General features: G+C 38.8%; 1 protein-coding gene and 1 pseudogene across 10 annotated transcripts in view; both read right to left on the bottom strand.

Moving 5' to 3' along the window:
* USP20 (ubiquitin specific peptidase 20) overlaps positions 1-23,839 on the bottom strand; it is a 129,878-nt gene that overhangs the window by 33,858 nt on the left and 72,181 nt on the right. For 4 of the 10 annotated variants that reach the window (XR_013169649.1, XR_013169650.1, XM_077147025.1 and 1 more), the window contains exon 1: positions 10,983-11,086. The exons of 4 other annotated variants lie outside the window; for them this stretch is intronic. The gene's annotated coding sequence lies outside the window, so the exon portion shown is untranslated. Of the gene's footprint in view, positions 1-8,523; positions 8,602-10,956; positions 11,087-23,839 lie in introns of those variants that run through there. 2 more of the 10 variants (XM_077147027.1, XM_077147029.1) reach the window with 2 other exon arrangements.
* Positions 8,678-10,960, bottom strand: LOC143672178 (cysteine and histidine-rich domain-containing protein 1 pseudogene; annotated as a pseudogene).

Here is a 23,839-nt window from a genome sequence, read left to right as displayed (position 1 = left end):
ATTAAGTAGACTGAAATACTAGTGATCAATGAAAGGGAGTGGTAAGGGGTATAGGAAGAAATAGGGGGAACAAAAGTTAAAAATATATTGGGTAGATGGCAATTCTAATGGTCAATTGGAAGAAGGGGTAAGTGGTATGGTATGCATGTTTTTTTGTTTTTTCTTTTTCTGGAGTGATGCAAGAGTTCTAAAAAATGATCATGGTGATGAATATACTACTATGTGATGATATTGTGAGCCATTGATTGTACAGCATATATGGGTTGTTTGTACGTTAAGAATGTTTGTGTTGTATGTTGCTTATATATATATATTAAAACAAAACTGAGGGAGAGATTAAAATTTCACAGACAAACAAAGGCTGAGAGAATTTATCAATAAGATACCAGCTCTACAAGAAAATACTAAAGGGAGTTCTACTGGCTGGAAGGAAAAAAAGACAGGAGAGGGAGTTCTAGAGGAGGGCACAGAATTAAAGAGTACTAGCAAGAGTAACTTAAAGGATAAAAAGAGAAAGGGGTAAAGAATATATAGAACTGACAAATGAAATCCAAAGGATAAGATGGTGATTCAAGAAATGCCTTTACAGTAATAATTTTGAATGTTAATGGACTAAATTTACCAGTTAAAAGATACAGATTGGCAGAATGGATTAAGAAACATGATCCAGTTATCTGCTGCTTACAAGAAACTCATCTTAGATACAAGGATACAAATAGATTGAAAGTGAAAGGATGGAAACAGATGCTCCACGTAAGCTGTAACCAAAAGAAAGCAGGAATACCTATGCTAGTATAAGACAAAATAGTCTTTAAATGTAAAGACTTCAGAAGAGACTAAGAAGGATATTATATATTAATGAAAGGGACAATTAACGAAGAAGAAATAACAATCATAAATGTTTATGCCCCCAATCAAGGAGTTTCAAAGTACACGAGACAAACATTGGCAAACTGAAAGGAGTGATAGATGTTTCAACAATAATTGTAGGAGACTTCAATACACCACTCTCCTCTAGAGACAGAACAACCAGACAGAGGATCAACAAGGAAAAAAGTAAAACAATGTGATAAGTGAATTAATATATAGGTCGTTATATACCAAAACACCAAGAGATACATTCGTCTCTAGCACATATGGAACATTCTCCTGGATAGATCATATCCTGGGGCACAAAGCAGGTCTTTATAAATTTTAAAACACTGAAATTATTCAAAGCACTTTCTCTGATCACAATGGAATGAAGCTGGAAATCAATAGCCACCAAAGAACAAGAATTTTCACAAATATATGGAGATTAAATAACATACTCTTAAACAACCAGTGGATCAAAGAAGAAATTACTGGAGAAATCAGCAGTTATCTGAAGATGAAAGAAAATGAGAATACAACATATCAGAACATCACATGACAAGACGGATGAGCCTAGGGGACTGTGTTAGTTAGATTCAGTTGTCAACTTGGCCAGGTGAGCATACCTAGTCTTGTTGCTGTGGCCATAAGCCAATGGTACGTGAACCTCATCTGTTGCTAATTACATCTGCAGCTGGCTAGGAGACGTGTCTGCTGCAATGAGTGACTAATTGGCTAGTGCTTAAATGAGAGAGCGCAAGGTAGCACCGCCTAAGCAGCTCGGCTTCCTCATCTCAGCACTAGCAGCTCAGCCCAGGCCTTTGGAGATGCAGAAAGAAGTCACCCAGGGGAAACTTGTTGGAACCCAGGGGCCTGGAGAGAAGACCAGCAGAGACCATCCTGTGCCTTCCACGTAAGAAAGAACCTCAGTGGAAAGTTAGCTGCCTTTCCTCTGAAGAACCAACAAAATAAATCCCCTTTTATTAAAAGCCAATCCGTCTCTGGTGTGTTGCATTCCGGCAGCTAGCAAACTATAACAGGGACATAATGCCGAGTGAAATAAGCCAGACACAAAAGGATAGATACTGTATGATTCCACTTTTATGACCATGGTAAAGGTAAAATCAGAGGCTTATAATACAGAATATAGGGGACCTAGAGATACACAGAAGCTAGAGATGGGTGAATGGTTAGCTAATGAAGTTGAACTTAAATGTAAGGGAATAGACAGAAGTGAAGTTGGTTCACTAGTGGGTCTATAAGTAATATTATCATATTGACGGTGAACATGATTGAAAGGGATTTTATAGACCCATGTGTCCCACTGATTAACACTACAAATGTAAATAAATGCTTGCATGAACTACTGCAAAGGTATGAATCTTGTACAAAGTACAAAGAGTGTCTAAATTTGGGCATAGGGGGAATAATGCTATTGTATACTAGGGGCTGTTTAACAGGAAGACATCAACAGTACCACAGCAACACCAGGGATAAATAATGCAGGAGGGACAAGAATTAAGGGGAAGCTCAGATTTTCTATTTGGTGAGGGTATATTTATTGGTTATCTTTCTCTTGAGAACAACAAAATTATCTTAAATTGAGAGTGTTAATGAACTGTTGACTTTGGACATTATACAAGATGCCCAATGAATGGAGGTGGTTGACTGAGAAGTAGATTGGCTAACGATGGTGTATATATGTGATAAAATATTGTGCTTCTACAAAAAGGAACAAAGTTGTAAGGCATGCAGCGTTGTGCATTAACCTGTGGGACATTTGGTGAGGCAAAATAAGCCAGAAACAAACGAGAAAATATTGTATGGTCTCATTTAGAAAATACTTATAAGAAAACAGGGGCCTACACTGTAAACTCTTATAGACATCACATTTAGTCTGAAGCAATAATTGTTATGTTTGGAGTTTGAAAGGCTGTCATATACGTATAACCTGGTATTTAGAGATAGGAATGAATCTGATCAGGTTAGGATTAAGGTAAATCAGAACACATGGATAAGGAAGACATTGTCTATATTTTAGAACCTCACCTACTCTTTGAGACCAAAGGAAGAAAGGTTTATTTGTCCAGAACCTAAATTTTCTGTAGCATATAATCTAACTCTACCTGTCTGGAAAGATTTAAACAATCCAAACCCAGGGAGCCCAGAATAAGAATGAGGGCCTTTAATCCTGTATAGCTTAATGTAATGCCTGGTTAAATCCCAGAGCATACTAAGCAGATAATTAAAAATTACTGGGCTGGCCATGGCGGCTCAGCAGGCTGAGTTCTCACCTGCCATGTCAGAGACCTGGGTTCGATTCCTGGTGCTTGCCCATGCAAAAACAGAAAGGAAAAAAAAAAGTATTGGCAGAGTCCCTTGAGGAATGGGAGAAAAATTATGGAACTATTAAACTTTGCCCCAGGGAAACCCCTGATACTGGGTCAAACATTAGGGATATCCAAATCAATAGGTCAAGCCCTTGATCTTAAGGCTTGCTCTTGTAAAGCGTAAATATGCTGCAGAAAAGTTTAGCCTACCTATAGGTATGCCTAAGAATTACTTCCGGAGGAGCTTTTTTGTTGCTCAAATGTGACTTCTCTCTCTAAGCCCAACACTGCAAGTGGAACCATTGTCCCTCCCCCGCCCCCCACGAGGGACATGACATCCAGGGGTCAGAGTCTCCCTGGAGGCATGGGAGATGACTCCCAGGGATGAGCCTGGCCCTGGCACTGGGGGATAAACAATGACATCCTGACCAAAAGGGGGAAAAGAAGTAGAACAAATAAGGTATCAGTGGCTGACAGAGTTCAAATGGAGTGGAAAGACTAATCTGGATGTTACTCTTACATACGTAATTTCAGTTAGAAATTGCTACCTATAACTTGCCAACCCCCAACCAAAAGTATTCCTGTTAATCCTAAAGAACACCTAAGGTGTTATATAAAATTCTACAAAGGTTCCATTAACTAGGGTAACTTTCCAGAAACCTACAACCTCCAGATGGGTCCCTGGACCAGATAAGTCCTGAAATGGAGAGGGACCAGCCTCTCCAGAACATCAAATAGTCCCATCTCCCTATCCTATATTACTGACAGCCCCTTCCAACATGAAAAAGTTAGAATGGCCATAGCCCAAATACCCTGAAAGAGTGGGAGAAAGACCAAAGATGATGGTGGAGTTATACAGAGAAGGTAGGTTTAACAAATGAGTATGATTGCTGAATCATTATATTGTTATTTCTTTTAGTCTCCAGTATTAGATCAGCTAGAAGTAAAAACCTAAAATTGTGGAATTGTAACCTATATGTGCCGGTTTGGAAGGCTTATGTACCCTAGAAAAGCTATGTTTTAATCCTGTGGAGGCAGGATTTCTTTTAATCCCTATTCAGTTTTATAGATTGGAAACTTGATTAGATTATCTCCACAGAGATGTGGCTCACCCAATTGTATTAACCTTTGATTAGAGAGAGACATGATCCACCCATTCCAGATACGTATTGATAAGTTTACTGGAATCCTTTAAAAGAGGAAACATTTTGGAAAAAGCTTCAGAGCCACGAGAACCAATAGAGCCCATGAAGCCAGAGACCTTTGGAGATGAAGAAGGAATACGTCCCTGGGGGAGCTTCATGAAACAAGAAGCCCAGAGAGAAAGCAAGCAGATGTTGCCATGTTCACCATGTGCCTCTCCAGTTGAAAGAGAAACCCTGAACTTCATGGGCTTTTCTTGAGTGAAGGTAACCTCTTGTTGGTGCCTTAATTTGAACATTTTTATAGACTTGCTTTAATTTGGACACTTTCACAGTCTTAGAACTATGAACATGCAACTTAATAAACTCCCCCTTATAAAAGCTGTTCTGTTTCTGGCATATCGCATTCCGGCAGCTTGCAAACTAGAACACCATACCAAACTCTGAAATCTGTTCTACACCTAATTGTTGTGCTGTGCTTTGAAATTTATTGCTTTTTTCTCTATATGTTATTTTGCACAATAAAAGAAAAAAGAAGTTGAGTTTGATAGATAAATGCACAACTATATGGTGATATTGTACACTTTGGATAATTACAAGGTATGTGAATATATAATATATAATAGTAAAAAGTAAGTAACTTAAAAAATGATCAAAGGGGAAGGTGGAATTATAAAGGAGAAGATAGGATTTAACAAATGAATATGACTCCTGAATCATTATATTGATATTTCTTTTAGTCTCCGGTGTCTTGGAGCAGCCAGAAGGAAAAACTTAAAACAGTGGAACTGTAACTTACCAAATTCTGAAATCTGTTCTCTAACTAATTGTTGTGGTGTGCTTTGAAATGTATTGCTTTTTGTATATGTGTTATTTTCCACAATAAAAATTTTAAGAAAATAAGCCTCAAGGCAAACTCCCTTGAGGGATGGAAGAAAAAATATGGAACTATTAAACTTGACCACCAAGGAAACCACTGATATTGTGTCAAACATTAGGGACACTCAAACCAATAGGCCAAGCCCTTGATCTTGAGGTTTGATCTTGTGAGGCTTATATATGTAGAAGAGAAGTTTAGCCTACCTATAGGTATGCCTAAGAGTTACTTCCTGAGGATCTCTTTTGTTGTTCAGATGTGGCCTCTCTCTCTCTCTAAGCCCAACTGTCAAGTGAAATCATTGCCCACCCCTCTACATGGAACATGACATCCAGGGGTGAAAGTATTCCTGGCAGATGATTCCCAGGGATGAGCCTGGCCCTGGCACCGTGGGATCAACAATGTCATCTTGATCAAAAGGGGGAAAAGAAGTGTAACAAATAAGGTGTCAGTGGCTGAGAGTTCAAATAGAGTCGAGAGGCTACTCTAGAGGTCACTCTTACGCATGCTTCAGTTAGACATTGCTACCTATCATAGCTTGCCAAACCCCAACCAAAACCATTCCTGCCAATCATAAAGAACACCTAAGGCATTACATAAGAGTCTACAAAGGTCCCATGCACTAGGGTAACTTTCTAGAAACCTACAACCTCCATATGGGTCCCTGGACCAGATAAATCCTGAAATGCAGAGGGACCAGCTTCTCCAGAACATGAACTAGTTCCATCCCCCTATCTCATATGATTGACAGCCCCTTCCAAACTGAAAAAGTTAGAATGGGCATAGCCCAAATACCCCTAAAAAGTGGAAGAAAGATCAAAGGTGATGGTAGAGTTATACAGACAAGGTAGGGTTTAACAAATGAGTATGACTCTTGAATCATTATATTGATATTTCCTTTAGTCTCCAGTATCAGATTTGCGAGAAGTAAAAACCTAAAATTGTGGAAGTGTAACCCATACCAAACTCTGAAATCTGTTCTAAAACTAACTGTTGTGGTGTGCCTTGAAATTTATTGCTTTTTTGTATATATGTTATTTTTCACAAAAAAGAAAAATACACATATTTCTTCTAGCCTCCAGCTTTTGGGGCAGCTAGAAGGAAAAATCTGAAATAGTGGAATGGTAACCCATAGCAAATTCTGAAATCTGTTCTGTAAGTACTTGTTAAGTGTACTTTGAAAATCATTCCTTTTTCTTTCTTTTCTTTGTACATATGTTATATTTAACAATAAAAAATCTTGACTAAAAAGAGCCTCTGAGAGATCAAGTATCCAAAGGACCACTCATTTCATGTTCTGTAAGAACCCTCACATACAGAACACTTTAACACCACAAAATACCAGAGGAGGCAGTTAAAGCAGTATTCCTCCAGAAAATTTCTTGTTAGAATAAGGAGAAAAATCAGATAAAAGGGCAGGCAAACAAACCAAAAAAGGTCTGGATAGATGTTCACTAAATGCCAACAGTAGTATATCTGGGTTATCAATTTCAAGTGATGAAAGAAAACAAGTTTATTGGTTTTAAGTAGAATATGTTCATTTCTTAAAGAAAAATTAGACAATTATTTTAAAAAGAACAAAGTAAAATAAAGCACTGACGACAATATGCAAGCATGCTTTCCAACATTCTTCTACATAAAATTTATTTTTTAAATCATTAAATAAAATTATCTCTGTTTTGAAAAATAAATACTTGGTATGAGGGAGTTCCTTGGTAGTAGTGGAACAGTTTTGTATCTTGATTGTGGTAGTAGTTACATCAATCTACACATGGGATAATATCGCACAGAACTAAGCATGCACACATACACCCAAATGACTATGTAAAACTGGAGAAATCTGAATGAGCTCTGTGGACTGTAACACTGTCACTTTGGTTGTGATATCATATTACGGATATATCAAAGATGTTACCAGGGGAAAGTGGGTGAAGGAGCAAAGGACCTCCGGTACATTTTTTTGCAACTTTCTGAGTCTATAGTAATTTCAAAATAAAAAGTTAAAAAATAACTAAATAAATGCTTCAGCTATCTAGTATTCAGAGGATATATCTAGGAATCTAACTGTTAATTCTACTTCCAAACTGCTGACAAGAAAGTTTCAGACCAACCAAAAATGTAAGTGAGGCCAAGAGTAGTCTAATCAAAGGCAAAAGCTGTGTCCAGCAAATCCAGGAGGTAGACCACCAGACTCCTCCTGAAAGCCTCCTCCCTGTCCCTAGACTCCTGTGGGAATACTAGTCATTGCTGATTAGGCACTAGGTACCAAGCTAAGTGCTTTATGTGAATCATTCCATTAACAACTCTGCCAGCAATATTTGAGGCAGATGAGATTAGTCCCAGTTGAAAGAAGAGGAAATAGAGGATCCTGCATGTCTAAAGCTTCACAGATAGGAGAGGTAGACGTTAAGCTGAAAGCCAATTGCTCTCTAACTGATAGACATTGTTAAGACTATACAAAAATAAAACTGCATAAGCACTCCCATGCATCCATACCCTAGCTTCAACAATTAACAACTTATGGCCAATCTTGTTTGATCTCAACTTTCCACTTCCTCTCTAATTACTTTTTTAAGTTTAAAAAATTATTTTTTATTAATTTCCTTTGAAAATTAATAGAGCAAAACATATTCTACCTAACCATAATTTTGTTCCTTCATGTTGGAGTCCAAGACAAGTGTCATTTAGATATTAACCTGGCTAACAAATTCAGAGGTTCTTAGGAATAGGACATGAAATAAATGGCCATTGTCATAATTGGATTAAATAGATTTTTAAAAAATCAGCTCCGTAACTAACTCTGAGATGAAAATCCATTTCCTTTAAATAATAGTTCACTTTCACATAACAAAGTAAGATATTATTTAGGGGGAAAGTCTCAAGATGGCAATATTAAAAAAGGTATTTTAACTATACTTAGAATCAAATCAGGTTCCAATCTCTTAGCCCAAACAATAAAGATTTCATGTCTCTAAATGAACCCAGATTTATAAGTCATGTAGGATAACTTACAAGAAATCTGACTACAACTCTTAAGTACTAGACTCTTATATCCTAAAAGTCTGGTAAGCTATTGTAGCTGGCCAGATTTTGAGTCTGTATTTCTAAGAGAGCAAAACTGCTTAATACCTACCTAACCACATATAACAATTACTTACTAAAAGTAGTAGAATGAGATACAGTTTTTAATACATTAAATAAAACTATACTTCTGTAAGTTTTTCTTTATAAGAATTTATTTAATTACAAGAAAAGAAAAACACTCTAGGGGCTTGAGAAATAATAATTTTCATCTATAAGTATAATTCATACCCAAACTTACTGTTTTGCCAGAAATGGCTCCTTCATAATATTTCTTAATTTTAGTTTTCTTCTTGAGCTCTGCACTCTCTCAAAAAGTAACCTACCATTTAATGGGTCCAATGAACATAAACAATTTAATTCAATGATTCCTAAATTAAAACAAAGTACAATATATATCACCTAGAATTGTCAAGCTCTTCATGAAGGTCTAAAATAATGACTCAAAATAAAAAAGCCATTTTATATTTAACATATAAGAAACACTTGTCATAAAGCAAAGCATTTACGTATTCAAATATATTTTCACAAACCTTAAAAATTCTATAATTTTACACATATAGCGTTCCATCAATGAAGCTACATAAAGTTTCTTTTGATAGGTAATTAAAGGCTTCAAGCCTTTATAGCTTTAAAGGTTATAGGTTTATAGACCACAAATCATGTACAATTTAGTCATAAGGACCTTAAAATAATGAAATATATTTAACATTACTGCTTAGTCTTATGAAACAGTGAATTTTATCCAAATTGATATCTCAATCATCTTATTTATAATGTCTCCTATACAATTATATTATACTGCTTGTCAAGTAATCCAGGTTACTGAAATAATGTTTTAATTCCATTTAATTGTAACTGAATTCTAATATGTTAAGTAACTTGTTACACTACTTACTACACCTCCTCTCCTAGAAAATGTAACAATCCCAAGCAGAAAAAACAATGCAGAGCTTCATCTCTTCCTTAAAGATTTTCAAGTATTATAGGAACATAAATCCATGAAAAAAAAACTGATTAAAATTTGACATTTCATCTTGTTTTACTCATTATGGAATAAGAGAAAAAGGTGGGAAAAAAGTTCCTTAATATTCCTCTGTTAACATAAACACATTAAGAAGTTGTACAACTCTGTTTATGAACTAATTTTTAACTTCTTCAAGTAAACAACACAACTATAGTTTCATTAGTGAACATAAATGTTCAACCTTATATAATTCAAAGGCAGATGGGAGAGACAAAAATATAAAATGACTTTGGCTTTTAAAAACCTACTGTTGACCCTGAAATGCCAGACTTCAACAATAACAAAAAAATTTACAGCAGCAAGCCACCAATTCATCACACATTATTAAGAATGCTGATACAGGCAATAATTTTTCTTTTTGCCAATCAATCTGCTATATCCTCCTTTTGCTTCTCCTGCTTTTTAGGTTCAGGCAGTTCAAGGCTTGCCCATTGCACAGGTTTAGTTTTTCTCATGGTGATTTCAATCTTGGTTGCAGTCATAGACACAAAACTTCACTTTTACATAAATCATACCCCATAACTTCACATTTTGATGAAATTCTTTCTCTCCTTCAAATACAAAGTGCACATTCAAAAATGTACTATTTGCTTTTACTTGACTAAGTTCAAGAAGTGAATTTTTAGCATATATTGAAATGGTAGTTTCACCCCCGTCTCATGCCAATCATGTCTACTTGGAACAACTTTTTTCCCAGCATCGTTTTTAGTCCACATGTGTTTTTGCGTGGTACAGCCCTCTTGGGCTAAAAATGTGTTAAAATCAGAAGTTTTCCTTCTACAACAGCTCCAGTATTTCATCCCTTCATGGAAAACAAGTTCTCCAGAATGATATACACAAATTTCTTCTAGACTCTGTAGACCCTGATATGTCTTTGAACACCCTCCATTTTTACATGCGGTCCCAATCTTAACTTCATCACTGTGTTCCTCCTTATCTTCTTCATTCCCCAATGACAGTTTAAGTTTAGCAAGTGCTTGTTTTAGGGAGGCAGATACTTTTAATTCCAAATTTGTCTTTGATTCATCTGGGCTTGGCCTTTTAATTGCTTCTGCTGGTTCAGGGGCCTGAATGATGTGCTCTTGAAATTTGGGTCTCAATTCAGATAGTTCTTTCTCCTCAGTGGTCTTGACTTCAGGTTTGACTGGTTCAGGTGGCTTCTCACTATTATGCCTAGACTTTGTACAGCCTACAATGCTTAGGAAATCAGAAAAGTCAGTTGTTCTTCTCTTACAGCAAGACCAACCCTTTAATGCATCATGAACGACTGGAACACCTGAGTGGTATGTGCAAGCATCATCGGAATTGTCCTCTGGATCAAAGCACTGGCCGAAGCCACTGTTGCAGCACAGCAAGGCCATGTCTTTCCCCATGGGTATAGAAAAGGCCCAAATACCAGGAACCACAGGAGGATGTATTCACAACTCTCCTACAGCAAACACCAGTCTGATAGCTGAGGTGGCTGCCGGCTTCTGGACCTCCCTACATTACTTTGAAGTAAATTCCAGACATAACATCATTTCATTTGTATTTTAGTACTTATTTCTAAAAGATAAGGACTTTAAAAAAATAACCCACAATTCCATTATTTCACCTAAAAAGAAAAATCCATACTTCATCTTCAGTCTGTAATTTTAAAGGCTTCACCTGAGGAGAAGAGGCTGTGGGCCTACCTCTGGGTAAAGCAAAGTCCTCAGGATGTAGCCTGCATTTGCATTCTCCTCTGTCTTTGATGGACTGTGTAGGTCTGGAGTGGTAGAAGCCTCTGGCAAAGTACCTGGAGAGGCAAATCAGCAAATTTCATGCATATTCCATTATTTTCAAATCATTTTTAGCACCAACTAGAAGCTAAAAATAGCCTAGAATTTCTCCTAGGAGGGACAAGTGAGTTTTAAATATTTGGGACACCCGCATGTTGGACACACTTCCCAGACCATCCACAGGGACAACAAAAACACACAAATTTCTAGAAAACTAGCAAACAGGTCAGCCCATTTAGGGGTGTGCTAGAGCTTTCATTAGTCAGTGCTGGGGCATTACCTTCATAATACTCCAGAAAGGAGACTTCCAAAACCTGTAGGAGGAGGCCACAGGACTTTCCTATTGCTCCTTCTGCCTTCCACAGTCCCTCAGCCCTCTGTACAGGAAGGCCTAGCACCTTCCACCCACACTACTGGCCCTTGGCTGATTATGGCTTGGCCTAAGAAGTCATCCTTTAAGCTTCCCAAGGACTCTGTGCTGCTTAGAATCCCCAACTCCCAAGTCGTCAGCAATCCTAGGCTACAGGCACAATGGGGTTCATTCACATGTCGGCACTACCCCCGCTTCCTTGGTGAGCCACAATATCCCTGAATTGGGCAGCTCAAAGAGGGAGGGGCAGTTAGAAGCTAACACTTAAAATGGCTACACGACAATGATGGGGTTCAAGATTCTAAATTCTAAATCTCCTCACTTGCAGCAGGCTTTTTTTTTTTTTTAAGCGTTTCCACTAAAGCCAAGTGTCCTGAGGTAGCACTAGTCTCGTACTATTTTAATCTGCATTAAGTGGGGTTTTTTGCTTTGTTTTGTTTATCTGGTATGTACCTATGCTAATCTGAAGCTATTATGTACCCCAGAAAAGGCCAAAGTTCTTTTAATTGGTTCTTGTGGGTTTAGACCTGTTGTGGGTAGGACCTTTTGATTAGGCTATTTCAATTGACATGTGACCCACTCTATTCAAGGTGGATCTTAATCCTTTACTGGAGCACTTTATGAGAGGATAGAAGGCAGATACAACCAGAAAAGAGTTTAGTAGAGAAACACCCACAGAAGCTCAGAGAGGAGGCCACTGGAACTAGAAGCTGAAAGCAATGAGATCCGGGATCAAAGGACCAGCACACACCACCCAACTAACTGCCTTGATATCTGACAGCAGAATGCCAGATGCCAGAGACCTTTCTTCAGAGAAGGTATTATCCCGTTGATGCCTTAAATTGGTCATTTTCATGGCCTTAGGATTGCAAATTTGTAAACTAATGAATACCCACTGTAAAAGCCAAACCATTTCTAGTATATGCCATTCTGTCAACTTTAAGAAACCAAAACAGTACCCCATCTCTCCACCTAGATGGCTGGAGGGGGTAGGGAGAGAAATCCAGGTCATGACCTTGGTGCCCCAGTACCAAGAATGGTGCCCAAAACAAGGATGATGGTGACAGTTAAGCCCACTCTTAATTCACACTGCAATCTATTTAAATTCTAGCCCTTTAACTAACAATCTTATATGTACTCTTAAAACTCTCCTTTCACATGATAATGGAATTGGAGCTTCAGAAGTAACTAAGGAGAGACACTTCCAGGAAAATGGGCTAGCTTGAGCTTAGCCCTACTCCACAGAAAAGTTAGAGAAGGGACAGGTGGGCGACCAAGTGCCAATTCGGTAGTGCAGCTGACCTGGGAGAGGCTGCTGCATCACATACAGCAGGCCTGGTTGCAGAGGCCAAAGAACTGAGAGGAAGAAAGCTGAAGCCTGGCACGGAAGCACAGTGGTGTGGAGCCTGCGGGAGTGTGTGGACAGGAGCACAGGACTAGGAAGTCAGACAGGCTGCATTCCTTGGGCGCACTACCCTCATCAGCGCAGCCCCGTGTCCAGCAACTTACCCCATACCCCACGCAACAAAACCCCATCACCGCTCCGATTCCCCATGCTCTAGGCACCCCTACCCAACCAGCCCCCAGTGCAGTACCTGACTCCCACTCCCACCCCGAGTGCAGCCCTACCCATCTCTCCTGCACGCCTCCCAAGCACTACCTCCCCCTCACTGTTCCCTGCAGGCTGTTGTCAAAGCATAAAGGCTGCAGGCACCAACCTCCATACTCAGGCTACCCCTACCCCACCACCCATAGTGTCGCACAGCCCCGCTCTGCCCCACCTGAGCACTGCACATCCATTTACAGCACACCCAGGCCCACGCATGCACATGGGCCCCCAATCACATCATTCAGCTCTGGGAACTGCACATGCACACAGCCTGCAGCTATACTTCCCAGCTCTGAGAAAGTGCTGTCCTGCACAGTCGGTTCACATCTGTCCCCAATCCATGAAGGCATGACACTGACCTGCTGCCATAGTTCTATGCATGTGCACAAAGGGTCCATGCCTTAGACCAGCACATACCAGGGTTACGTCCCCCCAGACCAGTGTACCCACCCAGCTACATCCTCCCTGGCTGCTGGGCACCCACATTCACAAGCATCAACTTAACTTCAGCAACCTGTGCCTATACTTGCCCTGAAACAAATCACTATACTAGTGCCCACCCTATGCCCTGCTCCCTGCTGTACAACCATGCTGCAAACACAAGGCCTTAGAATTCTGAGAGAAATCAACTCCCAAAGTAAATCAATCACGATATTTACATGCCATGAAGACAGCAGAAGATCACTAAGAATATCACAATGCAGACAGATATAGCCCTGCCTAATGACCAAATTAAAACATCAGAGGAGACACAGACATTGGAACAACTAATAAAAGATATTCATACAATTCTACCTAACAAAATAAGTGGGATAACAAATGACATAAAGGAGATCAAGAAGACAGTAGAAGAGCATAAAGAGGAATTTGAAAGAATAAATAGAAAACTAGTGGATATCACAGAGATTAAAGACCCTGTTGACCAAATAAAAAACATACTAGAGACACACAACACCAGATTTGAAGAGACAGAAGAAAGAATAAGTGATATGCAGGACAGGACATGTGACTTCGAAGACTCAAAACAACGAATGGCAAAAAAGATGGAAAAAATTGAACGGGAACTCAGGGAAATGACAGACAAAACAAAGCGCACAAATATAAGAATCATTGGTGTCCCAGAAGGAGAAGAGAGGAATAAAGAACTAGGAAGAGTAGTTGAGGATATACTGGGGGAAAATTTCTCAACCCTCATAAAGGACAGAAATATACAAGTCAAAGAAGCCCAAAGAACTCCAAACAGAATAAATCCAAATAGGCTTTCCCCAAGGCACATACTTATCAGTCTGTCAAATGTTGAAGAGAAGCAGAGAAAGTGGCAAGAGAAAAACAATCTACTATAAACAAGGGAAATCAAATAAGACTGAGTTCAGACTACTCAACTAGCATCCTGGAAGCAAGAAGGCAGTGGTATGATATAGTCAGGATCCTGAAAGAGAAAGATTTCCAGCCAAGAATTCTATACCCAGCCAAATTGTCTTCAAAACTGGGGGGCGGGGGCGGTTAAAGTTTCCACAGACAAAGAAGTCATGAAAGAATCTGTCAACAAGAGCCGGCCCTACAAGAAATACTAAAAGGAGTTCTGCCTGCTGAAAAAAAAAGACAGGAGACAGTGATCTGGTGGAGGGCACAGAATTGAAGAGTACCATGAAGGGTAATTAAAAGAATACAAAGAGAAAGAGGTAAAAGAATATATAGATCTTACAAATAAAACAAAAAATAAAAGATGGTGGAATCAAGAAATGCCTTTTCAGTAATAATTTTGAATGTTTATAGACTGAACTTACCAATTAAAAGATACAGAAAGAAAGTTGGAAAAAAAAAAAAGGACTATAAGGGCCACTGTGGCTTAGCAGGCAAGAATGCTCACCTGCCATGCCAGAAGACCCGGGTTCGATTCCCATGCCTGCCCATGTAAAAAAAATTTTTAAATTTTAAAAAAAGGGCTATAAGAGGATACTTTGAAAACTGTATAACAATAAATAAGAAAACTTAGATGAAATGGACAAATTCTTAGAAATATTACCTACACTGGCTCAAAAAAAAAAAAATAACATCTCAACAAACCAGTTGTGCTGGTTTGAATCTATTATGTACCCCAGAAAAGTCATGTTTTAATCCTGATCCAATCTTGTAGGACCAGCTGTTTTTTTAAATACTGATTCAATACTGCAGGTTGGAATATTTTGATCATATTTTCTCCAGGGAGACGTGACACACCAAATTTTGGGTATTAACTTTGATTAAATGTGACTCCATCCATTCCAGGTAGGTCTTGATTAGCTTACTGGAATCCTTTAAAAGAGGAAACATTTTAGAGAGAGAGCACTCTGTGACAGAAATGACAGAAGCCTCAGAGCCAAAAGAAGCTTCAAAGTAGAGCTGATACAGATGCCAAGACTTGGAGAACAGAGACACAGATATTTGGAGATGCTTGAAGCCCAGTAGATGTCACCATGAGATGTTAAGCAAGCTAATAGAGGTGCTGCAGACACATTGGCCTTCCTTGAATTAAGGTATCTTTCCCTGGACGCCTTAGTTTGGACATCAACAGGCTTAGAACTGTAAACCTGTAACTTAATAAATTCCCCCTTTAAAAAAAAAAGCCATTCTATTTCCGGTATACTGCATTCCAACAGCTAGCAAACTAACACACCTATTACTAGTGAAGAGAATGAATTAGTCATCAAAAACCTCCCAAAAAAGAAAAGTCCAGAACTAGATGGGCACAAGGGGAATTCTACCAAACATTCCAAGAAAACTTAATCCCAATTTTTTCAAATTCTTATAGAAAATTGAAGAGCAGGGAAAAAACATTCCCCACTCATTCTATGAGGCCAATACCATGCTCATACCAAAGCCAGATAAAGATACCAGAAGAAAAGAAAACTACAGACGAATATCTCTTATGAATATAGATGCAAAAATCCTCAACAAAATACTAACAAATCACATCCAACAGCATATTAAAAGAATTATACAGGGTGCACAGTGGTTCAGTGGTAGAATGCTCACCTTTCATGTGGGAGATATGGGTTGGATTCACAGACCATGCACCAAAAAAAACAGAATGCAAGGTTGGTTCAACATAAGAAAATCAATTAATGTAATTCACCACATTAACAGAATGAAGGAAAAATAAAAACATAATCATTTCAATTGATGCAGAAAAGGCATCTGACAAAATACAGCAGCCTTTTTTGTTAAAAAAAAAAAAAAACACTAAGAGTATAAGGAAACTTCCTCAACATGATAAAAGGCATGTATGAAGAGACCACAGCTAACATCTTTTTTAATGGTGAAAGACTGAAAGCTTTACCTCTAAGATCAACATTGTACTGAAAGTTCTTACCAGAAGAATTAGGCAAGAAAAAGAAATAAAAGGCATCTCAACTGGAAAGGACCAAGTGAAATTTTCCCTGTTGGCAGATGATATGGCCATTCATACAGAAAATCCTTAAAAATCTATAACAGAACTCCTAGAGCTAATAAATGAATTCACCAAAGTGGCAACGTACAAGATTAACACCCCAAAATCAGTAGCGTTTCTATATACAAGCAATAAACAATTGGAAGAACTGAAGAACAAAAATTCCCTTCATAACAGCAACTAGAAAAATCAAATATTAAGGAATACATCTAACCAAAGACATAAAGGACTTGTGCAGAGAAAACTATAAAACATTGCTAAAGGAAATTAAAAAGGACCTAAATAAATAGGAGGACATTCATGGACTGGAAGGCTAAATATTATTCAGATGTCAATACTATCCAAAGCAATTTTTAGAGTAAATGCAATACCAATAAAAATTCCAACAACCTTCTTTGCAGAACTGGAAAATCCAATCATCAAATTTATATGGAAGGGTAAGGGGTCCTGAATAGCTAAAGCCATCTTGAAAAAGATAATAAAATTCAAAAATTCATACTTTCCAATTTTAAAACTTATTACAACCCCACAGTAATCAAAATATCACGGTAGGGATTTCTGGGAAGATGGCAGAGTAGAGAAGACTGAGTTCTCTCCTGCTCTGTGGCTCAAGAAAGGAGACAGGGAGAAAATGAACACAACTGCATTCCCAGGGTATGAGTAATCAAACAGGGTCTCTACAGAGTTTTGGGGAGAAGAGAGGCAGAGGGAAATGGGTCAGGGAAACTGGGGTGGGTTGGTTGGCCATGATCCCCACCAGGGGCAGGCTGTGGGGTGAGGAGAGGTGTGATCAGAGGGAACTGAACATCCCTCCACTCCAGCCTGCCCAAACTGCTGGCTGGGGAGACCTTTCTGCATGGGTCCCTAGCTGAGAGCACCTGCAGGGAGTCGGGAGGCAGACCCAATTGTCCATCATGTGGGGCTGGGCCTCTGGGTATGGGGAGCGATCATCCATCCAGGTGCTGGGAGTAGCCAACCTGCAGTCGCAGTGTCTGGAGGACCTGCCAGGCACTGGGTGCTGCAGGTCAGCAGGTCCCCTAGGCGCTGCCGGCTCTCCAGATCCACCAGCGAGGACTGACAATCTAGCCTCCGCAAGCCGGGAACAGCGCCTCCCCACGGTACACAACCACCTCAAGCTGCTGCTGAGGCAGGAGGTGCCAGCCAGAGAAAGGCAGTGCGTCGGTATCGCCATCTGCTGGTGAGAAGGAGTAAGTGCAGGCAGACTAACTCCTGATCTGCCTAGGTTTTTTTTTTTTAATTGTGACGAATAAGATACATATAAAAAAGCAATAAACTTCAAAGCACACAGCAACAACTAGTTGTAGAACAGATCTCAGATTTTGGTATGGGTTAAAATTCCACAATTTTAGGTTTTTACTTTAGCTGCTCTGAGACACTAAAGACTGAAAGAAGTATCAATGTAATGATTCAGCACTCATACTCATTTGTTAAATCCTATCTTCTCTGTTATAACTCCACCTTCTCTTTTGACCTTTCTTGCACTCTTTAGGGATATTTGAGCTATGTCCATTCTAATTTTTTCATGTTGGAAAAGGCTGTTGCTCATATGGGATGGGGGTAGAACTAACTGATGTTCTGGTGAGGCTGGTCTCTCTGGGTTTCAGGACTTATCTGGCCTAGGAACCCAACTGGAGGTTGTAGGTTTCTGAAAAGTAATCATAGTGTATGGAACCTTTGTAGTTATTTCGGATAAAGCCCTAGGTGTTCTTTATGGTTGCCGATCTGCCTAGATTTTTACGTTTTTTTATTTTTTTCCCTAACACATTTTTCTTGTTTCTCCCTTTTAAAAAATATTTTTCTATATGTTTTATTAGTAGTATGATTGTTCTTCATATTTTATCTTTATTTTATAGATACTTTATATATTTTTTAAATTGTTTCCTTATTTTTATTTCTTATTTTATGTTATTTTTTATTATACTTTTTTTTTTCTTAAATTTTCTCTCCCTTTGGTGGATACCAGGCTGAGTTCACTCCCAATATATCTTGGGATGTGTCCTTCTGACTCTAGGGCCTACTATTGTTGAGGTGTGTTCTGTTCTTGCTCTTGTTTTTTCATATTTTTATTATATTCTTTTTTTCTTTTTGGGGGGGCGGTGCATGGGCCAAGAATCAAGTCTGGGTCTCCTACATGGTAGGTGGCCATTCTACCATGCATCCCAGCCTAGCTTCTAATAGACCCTCAAGTTGAACTTTATCCCCTGCATGAGATTCAGGCCTTGATTTGGTGGGGAATAGCTGACAAACCAAGTGAAAAAGGAAACCTCAACACCAAACCTAGTAAAAAACTAGATGAGTGAAGAAAACCAACTTGCAAAATAACTATATTAAGATAAGCACATGGCCTGAACACAACAGAAAATCACAAAGCACATGAAGCTCCAAGCAGAAATGGCCCCGCCAAACAACCAAATCAAAATTCCAGAGCAGACACAGAGTAAGGAACAATAACTCAAGGATACTTACAAAGAAATAAAGGATAACAGGAAGACACAATAAGAGCATAAAGAATAATTCATAAGATTAAATAGAAAAATGGCAGCTCCCACAGAAATGAAAGATACAGTAGACCACATTAAAAATATACTAGAGACATGATACATTTGAAGAAACAGAAGGAAGAATAAGTGGGCCAGATCTAGATTGATCTAGAGCACACAAAAGAACAAATGGCAAGAAAGATGGAAAAAATTGCAAAGGGATCTTAAGGAAATGATAAACAACAAGAGACACACAAATAGAAGAATAATTAGTGTTCCAGAAGGATAAGAGAAGAGTAAAAGGCTGGGAAAGTCAGTAGAAGATATAATCGTGGAAAGCTTCCCAACCCTTATAAAAGACATAAATATGCAAATCAAAGAGGCCCAATGAACTCCAAATAGAATAAATCGGAATAGTCCTTCTCCAAGACACACACTAATCAAACTGTCAACTGTTGAAGAGAAACAGAAAGCCCTGAAAGAAGCACAAGAAAAGCTACATTCAAGGAAAACACAAAAGACTGACTTCGGACTACTCAACAGGCACCAGGAAGCAAGAAGGTAGTGGTATTATATATTTAAGGTCCTGAATGAAAAAGGCTTTCAGCCAAGATTTCTTTATCCAGCCAGGTTTTCCTTCAAAATTGAGGGAAAAATTAAAATCTTCAGAGACAAACAAATATTGAGAGAACCAGTCAACAAGAGATGTGCCCTGTAAGAAATGCTAAAGGGAGTCCTATCAGCTGAAAAAAAAAACAGGAGAGGAAAGGGAGATCTGGAGGGGAGCACAGAATTGAAAAATACAAGCAATGGTAATTTAAAGGATAAAAAGAGAGAGAAGAAAAAGAATATATAACTCTGACAAAAACTAACAAATAAGATGGTAGTAGAGTCAAGAACTGCTTTTATAATAATTACTTTGACTGAACTCGCCAACTAAAAGATAGAGACTGGCAGAAAGGATTAAAAGCATAATGCATCTCTATTCTGTTTACACGAGACACATCCCAGACTCAAGGACACAATTAGATTAAAAGGGAAAGGATGGAAAAAGTTCTATACAAGCTGAAACCAAAAGAAAGCAGGAGTATCTATACTAATATCAAACAAAATAGACTTTAAATGTAAAGAAATCATAAAGACAAAGAAGGATATTACATATTAATACAACAATTCACCAAGAGAAAAAAGCAATCATAAATATGTACGCTCCTAATCAAGGAGCTCCAAAGTACATGAGGCAAACATTGGCAAAACTGAAGGGAGTGATAGACATTTCAGCACTAATAGTTGGAGACTTCAATACACCACTCTCCACTATAGAGAGAACAATCAGATGGAGGATCAACAAGGAAATAGAGAACCTAAACAATGGGATAAATAAATTAGACCTAATAGATATAAATAGATCATTATACTCTGTGCTGGTGTGACTCTGTTGTGGACCCCAGAAAAGCCATGTCCTTTAATCCTCACTCAATATTGCTGGGTGGTAACTTTTTTATTTTTTCCATGGAAATGTGACTCATCCAAATGTGGGTGGTAACTTTTGATTAGATGGTTTCCATGGAGATGTGTCTCCACCCATTCAAGGTGGGGCTGCTTACCGGAACTCTTTAAGAGGGGACCATTTTGGGAAAAGCTTTAGAATCAACAGAGCCACCAGAACCAACAGAGCCCATGCAGCCAGAGATCTTTGAAGAGGCAAAAGGAAAACACCCTTTGGGAGCTTCATGAAACAAGAAGCTGGGAGAGAAAGCTAGCAGATGTCTCCATGTACCCTCCCAGTTGAGAAAAAAAACCTGAACTTCATTGGCCTTTCTTGAATGAAGATAACCTCTTGGTGCCTTAATTTGGACATTTTCATGGCCTTAGAACTGTAAACTTAATAAACTCCCCTTTTTAAAAGCCATTCTGTTTCTGGCATATCACATTCCGGCAGCTTGCAAAGTAAAACAGATTTTGATACTGGAGAAGTGGGGCTGCTGAGGTTTGCAAATACCAAACATGTTGGAACAGCTTTTTAAATGGAAAAGGGGAAGATTTTGGAGGAGTTGTGAGGAGCTTGATAGAGAAAGCCTACAATGCTTTGAGAAATGTGGACTCTAAAGATACTTCTGATAAGGTCTTAGACAAAAATGATGCATGTGTTATTGTAAACTGGAAGGAAGATGACTCTTGTTTTAAAGTTGCAGAAACTTATCAAAACTGACTGCTGGCTTTAGATGGAAGGCAGATTTTAAAAGCTATGAACTTGGATATTTAGCAAAAGAGACTTTCAGATTAAATGTGGAAAGTGTGACCTGGTTTCTCCTTGCAGCTTATAGCAAAATGCAACAAGAAAAAGATAAGCTGAGAGCTGAACTCTTGGGTATAAAGAAATCAGAAACTGATGTTCAGGAAAATTCTAGGCTTCCAGAAAGGGAAACCCCAGAGAACAGTGCCCCACATGAGGATTTAACCAAACATGGAACTACTCAGCCATTTTAGAAAAAGCCAGAATTGGAGATGGAGTTATCAAAAAAAAGATCTGTGGAAACTTCTTTTGTCTAATAGGCATGATCCCAACCTACTGCATAGGAAACCAAGAAGAGTACTGTGAGATTTTTGTATAAATGCAACCATTGCCAGTCTGGACTAAGAGGGACACAGAAGGATACATCGGAGGAAAAATAACTTTAGAGGGAGAAGTATGGAAGCTAAGGTCTGATGTCAAGAAACTTTGGGCCAGGAAAGAGGACCCACCCAAGCATTTGGAGAGGGTGAATTTGACCTGAAGGGTGAGGGTGTACCTTCCATCTCATTGCAGTGGAAGAGTTGTGCTGCCTCAACTCTCCACGCCTTGGAGAGGGTGGAGCACATTCCTTAGGGGTTGGGGAGAGCCTGACTGTCATCACATTGTTCTGGAGGGGATGAGCTGTACTCGAGATGGCAGAAAGTTCGGGTACAGCCCCAATTCTTGGAGAGGGTGGAGCCGAGAAAAGGGTGGTCTCCTGGGTGTCCCCCAAGGTTGCATTCAGAGATAGATGGGCCACTGTGTAGGCCCTTGGAAAAGTTGGGACTGCCACTTTCTAAAACCCCAAAGAAAAATGACTCTCAGACTTTGAAATCTAATGGAGTTTGCCCTGCAGGTTTTTGAAGTTGCTTGGGTCTGGTGACCCCTGTGTTCCTTCCAGTTTTTCCCTATGGAAATGGGAACATCTAACCTTGACTGTCTCTCCTTTGTTATGTTGGCAGGAAATAACTTATTCTGAGTTTTACAGGTCCAGAACCAGAGGAAAATTCTCCCTTAGTACATAGCTGACTTTGATGAGATTTTGAACTGTTTCTGACTTTGTATTGCATTTGTATTGTTACTGAAATGGTTTAAGGCTTTCTGATATTGTGATGGAATGAATGTATTTTGCATTTGGAAAGAACATGTCTTCTGGGGGTCCAAAGGATAGAATATGCTAGTTTGATTGGTTGTGTACCCCAGAAAAGCCATGTCCTTTAATCCTCATTCAATGTTGCTCAGTGGTAACTATTTTATTTTTTTCATGGAGATGTGATCCACCCAAATGTGGGTGGTAACTTTTACTTAGATGAATTACACGGAGATGCGTTTCTACCCATTCAAGTTGGGGCTGCTTACTGGAGCCCTTTAAGATGGAACCATTTTGGGAAAAGTTTTAGAACAAACAGAGCCACCAGAACCAACAGAGTCCACATAGCTGAAGACCTCTGAAGATGAGGAAGGAAAACACCCCTGGGGAGCTTCATGAAACAAGAAGCCAGGAGAGAAAGCCAGCAGACATTGCCATGTGTTCTCCCAACTGAGAGAGAAACCCTGAACTTCATCGGCCTTTCCTGAGTAAAGGTAACCTCTTATTGGTGCCTTATTTGGACATTTTCATGGCCTAGAACTGTAAACTTGCAATTTAAAAATTTCCATTTTTAAAAGCCTTTCTGTTTCTGGTATATCATATTCTAGCAGTGTGCAAACTAAAATATATCTCAAAACAGCAGGATGTACATTCTTCTCTAGCACACATGGAATGTTCTCCAGGACAGATCATATATGCTGGGATACAAACTGAGTCATTATAAATTTAGTAAAACTGAAATTATCCAAAGTACTTTCTCTGAGCACAATGGAATAAAACTGGAAATTAATAATCACCAAAGAACCAGAGCTTTCACAAATACATGAAGATTAAACAACATGTATTGGGGATGCAAGGGTGGTTCAGTGATAGAATTCTTGTCTGTCATGCGAGAGACCCAGGTTTGATTCCCAGCCCATGCACTTCCCCAAAACAAAAACAAACAAGTAAACAAACAAAAATACAAATAAAAACAAAAATTCAACAAATAATGCCTCAGTAACAGGATACTCACATGGAAAAAAAAATGAAATGTGACCCCCACCATACAGCATACAAAAAAACACAAAACACAGCATATAATAAAGAAGAGGAATAATATTTATTAAAGGAGAGAAATAATAAAGATTAAAGCAGAAATAAACAAATTGGAAAACAATAAAACAATAGAAAGAATCAACAAAACCAAAAGTTGGTTGTGCTGGTTTGAAATGATGTATGGACCCTAGAAAAGCCAGGTTTTAATCCTAATCCCATTTTGTAAAGGCAGCCATTTCTTCTAATCCCTATTCAGCACTGTATGTTTGAAACTGTGATTAGATTATCTCTTGGAGATGTGATTTGATCAAGAGTGGTTGTTAAACTAGATTAGGTAGAGGCATGTCTCCACTCATTTGGGTGGGTCTTGATTAGTTTCTGGAGTCCTATAAAAGCAGAAACATTTTGGAGCATGAGAGAGCTTCAGAGAGAGCAGAGCAGAATGACATAGCCACGA

This window comes from Tamandua tetradactyla, chromosome 2 (assembly GCF_023851605.1).
Source record: "Tamandua tetradactyla isolate mTamTet1 chromosome 2, mTamTet1.pri, whole genome shotgun sequence".
Classification (NCBI taxonomy): domain Eukaryota; kingdom Metazoa; phylum Chordata; class Mammalia; order Pilosa; family Myrmecophagidae; genus Tamandua; species Tamandua tetradactyla.
Note: the sequence above shows the minus strand (reverse complement) of the source record. Positions and strands in the feature narration are given on the sequence as shown.